This window comes from Octopus bimaculoides, chromosome 14, assembly GCF_001194135.2.
Source record: "Octopus bimaculoides isolate UCB-OBI-ISO-001 chromosome 14, ASM119413v2, whole genome shotgun sequence".
NCBI lineage: Eukaryota > Metazoa > Mollusca > Cephalopoda > Octopoda > Octopodidae > Octopus > Octopus bimaculoides.
In genome coordinates this window covers 14,827,483-14,837,248 of record NC_068994.1, presented here as the reverse complement: position 1 = coordinate 14,837,248, position 9,766 = coordinate 14,827,483, and the positions used below count along the sequence as shown (strand labels likewise).

General features: G+C 35.9%; 1 protein-coding gene across 3 annotated transcripts in view; it reads left to right on the top strand.

Annotated features, from left to right (window-relative positions):
• The window catches only part of LOC106875029 (lysine-specific demethylase 3A), a 127,585-nt gene that overhangs the window by 46,756 nt on the left and 71,063 nt on the right, over positions 1 to 9,766 (top strand). For 2 of the 3 annotated variants that reach the window (XM_052972687.1, XM_052972686.1), the window contains exon 1: positions 5,471 to 5,611. The gene's annotated coding sequence lies outside the window, so the exon portion shown is untranslated. Of the gene's footprint in view, positions 1 to 5,466; positions 5,612 to 9,766 lie in introns of those variants that run through there. The other variant, XM_052972688.1, reaches the window with a different exon arrangement.

Genomic DNA, 9,766 nt, shown 5'->3' with positions numbered 1-9,766 from the left:
ATTTTGATGGAAGGTTTTAACCCTTTTGTTACCATATTTCTTTCAAAATACATTGCCTTTGCTTCAACTCATCATCATCATCATTTAACGTCCGCTTTCCATGCTAGCATGGGTTGGACAATTTGACTGAGGACTGGTGAAACCAGATGGCTACACCAGGCTCCAATCTGATTTGGTAGAGTTTCTACAGCTGGATGCCCTTCCTAACGCCAACCACTCTGAGAGTGTAGTGGGTGCTTTTACGTGCCACCGGCACGAAGGCCAGTCAGGCGGTACTGGCAACGGCCACGCTCAAAATGGTGTATTTTATGTGCCACCTGCACAAGAGCCAGCCCAGGGGCACTGGCAACGATCTCGCTCGAAAGTCCTTCCAAGTGTTGATACAATTTCAGTGTTTACCTTTTCAATACAATCCAAATGAAAAATTAAGTTGAACCTGTTAGTATTTACAGCCAGAATATACAATTGCAAAGTCGATATTTTTATAGCATCTCCTAATCTACGCTTTACCATCTGCACCATAAACACTTCAGTTAATATGTTCACACTGCATTAAAAAAAAAAAAAGTATCAAGTCTTGTTACTCAATTGTTATGATCACTTCTAGCTAAAAATAGATGATAGTGTTATATAGTCGTTCTAGTTGAGTGATCATCTGTGACCAGTTTTAAGAAAGTCCACCTGCACTAGCAAGTTGTGTGAATGTGCAGAATCATTCACTGCGTGCTTGAGTGGAAGAAAACTGCTATGCAATCGCAGTAAGTGGGGTGGGTTTTATCCGATTGTTTTGTTACTGTCATGAGGTAAACAATTCATGAAAAGGAGAATTTAGGTGTAACAGTAAATAGTTCAACAAGAAGCGTTTATATGACAGAGAAATAACAACACATAACTAACCATAAGTTAAAGATAATGCATATCAAAAACAAAAATATCACTTTAACTGTTTTATAGTAAAATGGTGTGGAGGCACAATGGCCCAGTGGTTAGGGCAGCGGACTCGCGGTCACAGGATTGCAGTTTTGATTCCCAGACTGGGCGTTGGGAGTGTTTATTGAGCGGAAACATCTAAAGCTCCACGAGGCTCCGGCAGGGGATGGTGGCGAACCCTGCTGTACTCTTCCACCACAACTTTCTCTCACTCTTACTTCCTGTTTCTGTTGTGCCTGTAATTCAAAGGGTCAGCCTTGTCACACTGTGTCACGCTGAATATCCCCCGAGAACTACGTTAAGGGTACACGTGTCTGTGGAGTGCTCAGCCACTTGCACGTTAATTTCACGAGCAGGCTGTTCCGTTGATCGGATCAACTGGAACCCTCGACGTCGTAAGCGACTGAGTGCCTCCAGTGAAATGATACTTTGGTCAAACTGTAGTCCTTCTCGCCTTCTCAGTTGGCCACCCAATCACATAACTTGTTCTCTCCCTCTCTCTGCATGTGTGTGTGTGTAAAGAAAGTATGGAGAGAAGTTTTATAATTTTATTCTAATACTGTGTAACATCTGTATCTTCATATTTCTCTGGAATATAAGGTCTTCATACTCTAGCTCCTTGGAATCCCTTAACTGTTGATTTGATCCTGTTTACTCAGCATTTACCACCAAAGCAGGGGCTTCTCAAAGCAGGAGAGGTACCATTGCAGCTATCCTCACTCCAACTCATTCTCATTTGAGGGACAAACATCCAATATTTTCTCAACCAAATGTTCATCTGGAGAAACAAACTTCATTTGAAATGGAATTTCTCTAAAGTGTCAGCTTGTTATTTATCATTAACACTTTAGTATTCAAACTGGCCATATCCAACCAAAATATCCTACCTGTTTTATGTTCGAACTGGCCATATCTGACCTCTGCCATCTACCTTATAATGTCATTCTAAAAATAAACAATCACATTCATCAAAATCTCAAAGCTACGAGATAATGCATAATTAATTCAAAACAATATGAATAAATAAGCATTACATTTGACAGGGTAGTCTGAATGTTAAAGGGTTAAAGATACGTTTTTCTGAATTAATAGTCATGATGGCATCTTTCAGGTGATCTAATATGATCTTCATCTTCAGGTTCAATTCCTGTTTGGTAGTTGCACTCAAACATTTATCACCCTGAGTGACTATCTTATTTTTTATATCGTCTTCACTTCTTTCTTTCGGTTTTTTTTTAATCTTCTTTTGCAAATTGAAAAGTGGCACTTGTGGATTTGTTTTTATATCATGGCCATATTAACAGACAAACAGGCATGTTAATAGTAGTAATATCTTCGGAATTATCATTTGTTTGAATTTGGTGGTACACACGTCTGAGATGGAATTTCGTAAAAATAGATGCAATAAACACTCCACCCTAGCTAATGAGTGAAAGGTGGATTCTGTATTAGTGATGAGATAAGAGTCCAAACAAATCTGATAAAACCTGCCTTTTAGTCACCACAAAAACACAAATCTCTAGTTTGTGTACGCCCATTTCTTAACACCAGATGGAATTTTGTCTAATATGCCCAGCCTTAGAGAATTTAATCATATCAGTGTCTTCATTGTCAAGCATAATAGAGTTGATATCATGGGTTATCAAAGTTTAATACATCAGTTCCAAGAACATCATACCAGTAGTGGTCTGGGACTGTGATCAGTCCCAGACCACTACTGGTATGATTTCAAATTGAATGTCTGTTTGTAGAGTACCTTCAAAGAGGCCAAATGTTTGTAACTGTTGTTCCTTCTAACTTGGAAGTTGTAGTTGGCTTTTGAAAAGTTTTGTTTAACCAATAAATACATAAGATGTTGTTTGAAATTAATGCAAAATTAATGTTATTCAATTTAACGTGGACCAAGATGGTCCTTGTCTTTCATTGTAGAGTACTTATACTTATTTTAGTGTCAGACCATTCACCGATTTGTTCTGCATTTTGAAAAGTTTTTCATTATGATTACAAGGTGTACATTGGCAATTTTAGGCTCTATTTCACATAAATCTCTTATTGTATGAAGTACACATATAAATCAAGTGATATGTTCAAGTTGCGGTTGTCCTGACGTCTTTGATCTTTGAGATGCTTTACATTAATGAGTATCATTTCTTTAATTCAATATTTTAGTCACATAACCTAGCTTAGTGTGTATATATATATATATATATAAATCATCATAATTTCACCGTCCACTTTTTCAAGTCCATATGGGTTCACTGAGGTAAATTTCTATGTCCAGATGCTTTTCATGTTGCCAACTCTCACCTCTTTTTAAGTAAGTCAATATTTTTCCAGGGCCAGGCATGTATACATAGAAGATTGAAAACAGGAAGCACCACTTGTATGATGGTGACACTCGTTTACTGCTACTATCTGATATGAAGACAAGGAGTTATGTCATTATGCTTAAGACTGCTTGTGTAGAAGCACAAGCATTCTAAAGGGAAGAATTTCCTTTATACACAGAGAAGCATATGTGATAAACTAGCAGATAAACATTCTTCTGAGCAGCCAAAATTAGTTAGGAAAATCGATAGTAATTTTATCTCAATGTATGATTGCTCATGTGTATATATGCATGTGAGTGTGTGTGTGTGTCTTGAGATCAGCTGTCACCACTTCATGCCATGTAGTCCTAGTTCTTCCTCCTCTTCAAACTCTCATCTACATATTGTGATTGGCACTTCTTTATACAGCTGTCCTCATCCATACACATTACATGTACAGACCAGTGCGGTCTTCTTTCTTGCTCATTACATTTCATTGCTTTGGTGCCTAGTTTTTCTCTCGGCATATTTGTACTATGTTGTTCCTGCACATTTACTGCTCATCCAATGGAGCATGCTTGCTTCATTTCTTTCTAGTCTTCTCAAAGTCCTCTGAATTTAAGCACCAAACCATACTACCATGCTGCATTGCAGTTCTAACACAAGCATCACACAATCTTCCTTGAACTTTTTCCAGCATGTTGTTAACTTTTCTACTTACTAAACTATCAGAACAACCACATCTCCTGCTAATTATGTCTTCAAGATAACAAAAGCTATCAACTCCTTCCAGTGAGCCATTCATGGGTTTTTAGCGAAAATTTCGAATTATCTTTCGTAGTAAATGTTGTCCTGATGAGATGTTTCTTGAGGTTCTTAGGCTATAAATGGTTGGTTTTTTTGAGGATTAACTCTTTCATCTTTGTCCTTTTGTGAAAGTATTGAGAGGCATGCTTTAAAGAAGGTGAATATATTTGACACTTATGGATCATGGATATTGACAAATGGAATTACATTCTCTTCTATTTTTTGCGTAGATGTCATAAGTCGAGATATATCCAGTTTCATTGCTTTATTTTGACGTTGCTTATTGGTCTTAAAGGATATTTTTGTTGTTTTAGAAAACTTCTTAGTTCATCTAAGCTTATTTGCTTACTATTGTGCATATTTGTCTTGCCATTCAGTATGGGATGTTTCATTTGATAGATGATATGAGGAAAAATTTAATTATTGGCATGTATCTGTCTTTTTGAAAAATATGTCTCTTGTAATTTTGGTATTGCATAATGTTACAAGGATGTCCAGAAACAGTAGTTCTTTTTCGCTATTTTCTGTTGTGAATCTAAGGGGTGGGTGCAGGTTACTTAGAATGGTATAGAGTGTATGTAATTCATCTTTTGATCTCTGCCAAGAAAATAAAGCAATCATCAAGGAAACATTTCCACTTTTCAATTATATATTCCTTAAAATTTTTGGTTGAATTTAGTTTATATTTCTTGATATCAAGATATTGATTTCTCAAACATTCCCAACTTTAGTTAAGTAATGTACAAGAAATTACAACAGATGCTAATATATTTCTATGGTACAATTTCTGATTTAAACAACGAATTAATTTTAAAAAAAAAATTCATTTTAAATTATATGATTTGTACTTTATGATGAAAGTAAACAAACAAAGTTTGTTCTTTTTTTTTAGAAGCGTTGAGATGTATTGTAAGAACAGAAATAAATTTATTTCTCAAACGCGTGATAATGCTAATAAAATAGCATGAACAGGATAAATTATCCATACATTGCAGAAAAATATGTTACTGGCCAGCCATGAGACTCAAACTCACATCTCTGTGATTACGCATCAAGTGTTTTACCATTGAACTAAACTGCCCAGCAACAAATTCTTCTGCAATTTTAGAACTTCTAAATTTAGCTTCATAAGACGCTAATGTTAAATTCAACTTTATGATGAAAGTAAACAAACAAAGTTTGTTCTTTTTTCGAAGCGTTGAGATGTATTGTAAGAACAGAAATAAATTTATTTCTCAAACGCGTGATAATCATTTTTCTATCTGCAGATGTTAACTAAAAGGGAAAATTATTCCAAATTCTTAGGAAAAAAAATATTCTCATCTATGGTGTCATATTTAAAGCTGCTTTGTGACTTCCTAAATGCTTGTTGGTCTATTTTTGAATTTAATTATGAAATCTTCTTGTGTTTTATTTCTAGCTTCTCAACACCAGGCCAGGAAGACAAAGCCCATTTCAGAGATGTGCTAAAAGTACCAAAGTTGTATCAGTATCGAGAAAGACCCGGCAGAGACACACTTCAAGTGGAAGTAGCAGCAGTAACAATATTGATTCAGGAGATACAGGTAGAGTACTAAAATCATGAACATTATCGTCATATCTTTCTGTTTCTAGTTATTGTTCTTGCTGTGTTTCTCGAACAAACTATAACACAGCAGTAGTAAATTATTTTCTTGGAAGCAGCAAACTTCCCATGCTGGCATGGGCTGGACAGTCTGACAGGAACTGGCCAGCTGGAGAGCTGCCCACATTCCAGTTGTCTATTTTGGCATGGTTTCTATGGTTGAATGCCTTTCCTAATGCCAACCACTTCACAGAGTATACTGAGGGTTTTTTTTACAAGGCACTGGCATAAAGGCTTTTACAAGTGGCACTGGCACAGAAGCTTTTCTGTGGTACTAACACAGGTGTTTTTTAAACAGGCTGGCTGTGTAGGATATCTTATGATATCGTTTGTCTTCATTTGACCATCCACTCTGTTCTTGCATAGATGTTGTCATTGGATCCAGTTGGTAGATTTATACACTGTATAATAATTGACAGATGCTGTACTAGTTATTGTATACAGCAGGGGTTTCCAAACTTTTTGACTTGCAGACCCCTTTATATTTCAGGCTTTACCTTAGGGACCCCCTTATAAATGCTTATGAAATTTATACATAAATATTTGCTTAAAATAACATATATTTTTTACATTTATTTATTTAACAGTATTTAACAAATAGGTTTATTGTCAATTAAAAGATTTCGATTAAAAAACGTATATAAAATCAAATTGCCCATAAAAAGTATTTGCTGTCCACGGACCCCCTGTCTTGTCCTTGCGGACCACAGTTTGAAAACCCCTGGTACACAGCATGCTTAATAGTCTCATTTAGTCTCATTTTTGGTTTTTATTCCCTCGCGCTGAATTAGTCATTGATACGTTGCAGGTAATATTTAGCATTCAGTTAACAACAGGGTGCTTTGTTTGTTCCGTGAAATATTCAAATCTCCCCAAGTATTTTCCAAATGTGAGCCCCAGAAATGAACTGAGACGATTACAGTCGAATGTTAATCAGACAATGAACGACATTTTACTGCTAGACTAATGATTGTACGATGCTTGTTGCAATAAACATGTTTGATAACAGCAAACATTTAAATATCTTTTGTAATTTAATTAAGTCTTTTTGTGGTTAGTTGTAGCATGAACATGATTTCAATTACAATTTAACTTGGACCTATCCTTATTTCTTTATAAAAATAAACAGACTTGATAAGAGAAAAGAAATAAAAAGTTATTTTGAAATCACCTGATGGTGCTAAGCTATTTCTATAAATCCAGCACATTTAATTGAATACATTAAAATGAAAGAGGTTTTAAAATTAATTACTTTTGATCCAATATTAAACAAAAAGAGATTTTGTGGCGAAACTTTCTACTTTGAATAATTACATTTGATAAAATAAAAGAGTATTTTATATTTATTAAAATGTTTACTTTATGTAATCTCTGCATTTTATATAAGTTGGTGGCCTGGCATGACTGCAGTCAAATGACTGAATTGACTAAAAAGATTTATATTATTCCTACACAATTCATCTATAAAATCTTTTGATACTTTTAGACACAAATAATTTATTATCTTATGCACCCCAGTACTTAGATATTTGTGTTGGCATGATGATAATCATTTGTAGGTAAGGGTATTAGATAGGTTGAATGCCACTGGATATTCCATTTGTGTATGAAATATGAATAAACATTATGTGTAAGGACTTTCGAGCAAGATCGTTGCCAGTGCCCCTGGACTGGCTCTTGTGCGCGTGGCACATAAAATATACCATTTTGAGCGTGGCCGTTGCCAGTACCGCCTGACTGGCCTTCGTGCCGGTGGCACGTAAAAGCACCCATTACACTTTCGGAGTGGTTGGCGTTAGGAAGGGCATCCAGCTGTAGAAACTATGCCAGATCAGATTGGAACCTGGTGTAGCCATCTGGTTTCACCAGTCCTCAGTCAAATCGTCCAACCCATGCTAGCATGGAAAGTGGACATTAAACGATGATGATAATGATGATGATGATTAATTTAGGGATAGAAATATTAAAGAAAACTACTTTCGTATATACCACAAGCATAATATTTATTACATAGCACATTTCATTAAATATTAGCTTTGGTTGCTTCCATGTCTGTGGAAAGATTGCAAATTAATCATTTTTAATATAGGCAGAAGATCTCAAATTTAGTGAAAGAGGTTTTAGTTGATTAAATTGACCCTGGTACTTGACTGGGTACTTCATTATAACAACCCCAGAATGATGAAAGATAAAGTTGACAGTACTATTTAACCCCTTAGCATTCAGACTACTCTGTCAAATGCAATGCTTATATATTCACATTGTTTTGAATTAATCACACAATGTTTCATGGCTTCAAGATTTCAGTGATGTGATTGTTTAGTTTTAGAATGGCTTTGTAAGGAAGAGAGGCCAGCTCTGGTGGGTTTAAACATAAAACTAGTTGGATATTTTGGCTGGATATGGCGATTTTTAAATGCTAACAGGTTAAACTTAGAATGAAAAAAGCAAGAACAAAATACTGCAAAAGCATTTAGTCCTATGGTTAAATCGTTCAACAGCCAGTCTACTACCTTTATACCAACTTATACACAACACACAAATACACAAGACACACCTGTATGACACAATGTAGGACTTGATATTAGCCTGATGAAGTGCCACTCCAACATAATCAGTCATGCACAGTGGTATTAGAAACAGTGTGGTACCAAAACAAACAGTTGTATACACACACACACACACACACACACTATAGGCACAGATATGATTGATTAAGAAGTTTGTTTCCAAACTGCATGCTTTGGGGCTCAGTCCCACTACACAAAACCATGGGCATCACCTAATATAACCCTGGCCCAGCCAAAAGCCTTGAGTATAGCTTTAGTAGATGGAAACTGAAAGAAGCTCTATGTGTACGTGTGTGTTTGTGTTTGCACTTGAATCTGCAAAAGACATAGCCTAGGAGCAGTGCTGTTGCTGTCAATTTGTGTCTTCAATGCTGTATGGAATAAGAGACTCTTTACTTGAAAAATAGGTAAGAGTTTGTGTGGCAGAGAAGGCATCTAAGTATAAAAACAATGCCTCAGTAACACATCTGTTGTCTAACCTTTGCTAGCATTGAAAAAAAAAAAAAATGCACACACAAACAATAGTATGTTACGCAGGTGTTTTGGGATATAATTATATCAGTAATACAATGAGCCTACATGTTAGAACCTTGAGCTCTGCCACCCTACATTATCTATTTATGACAAAGGAGAAATTGGTGACACTGTATGAAATTGGACTATTATCTTTATGTCACAGCTAGCTGCAACTATCAAGAATGCATATATTTCTTACCATGTATCCAATTTGTCATAAATAGATCAGATGCTTCTATCAATTTTGCTATTTGCACACAAATTGTTTTTACAACCATATGCTTTTCCTAACATTTACTACTTAACTGTGGACTGAACATGATACCTTTATTCAACTAGTGCTTTTGTTGTAGTTTGAACTTCTTACATGTAGTAGTAGTAGTAGTAGTAGTAGCAGTAGTAGTAGCAGTAGCAGTAGTAGTAGTAGTAGTAGGAGGGGGAGTAGAACACGTTAACCATCTACATTTTCCATCTCATCAAACCAAATTTATCAAATCCTCTCTGAATGTGCTAGATGTCAATCTTATGTTTTCTTTTCATCTAAACAGTTCGCAGAATGTATTAAGAAAACAACTAACATTGGTACAAGTGTGGCAGTGTGGTTAAGAAACTTGCTTCCCAATCATGTGGGTCTTGAGTTTTGTCCCACTGTACGGCACCTTGGGCAAGTGTCTTCCAATATCAGTTCCATGTCGACCAAAACATTGTGAATGAATTTGGGAGACAGAAACTGAAAGAACTCTGTTGTATGTGTGTACATATGTTTATATATATATATATGTAGGTGTGTGCATGTGTATGCTTGTGTACCGTTCTGTGACATTGTATGATGGTAGAAAAGAAGCACATTGTATCTGGTCCAGTCCTCTAAGGAAGCGATTGCTGGTCATAGGAAATACTATCTTGCTTGGGGACAGGTGAGGGCTGAAGACAAGAAGGACTGTAGCCATAGAAAATCTTTATCAATTAATTCTGTCTGGCCCATGCAAGCATGGAACAATGTATGTTAC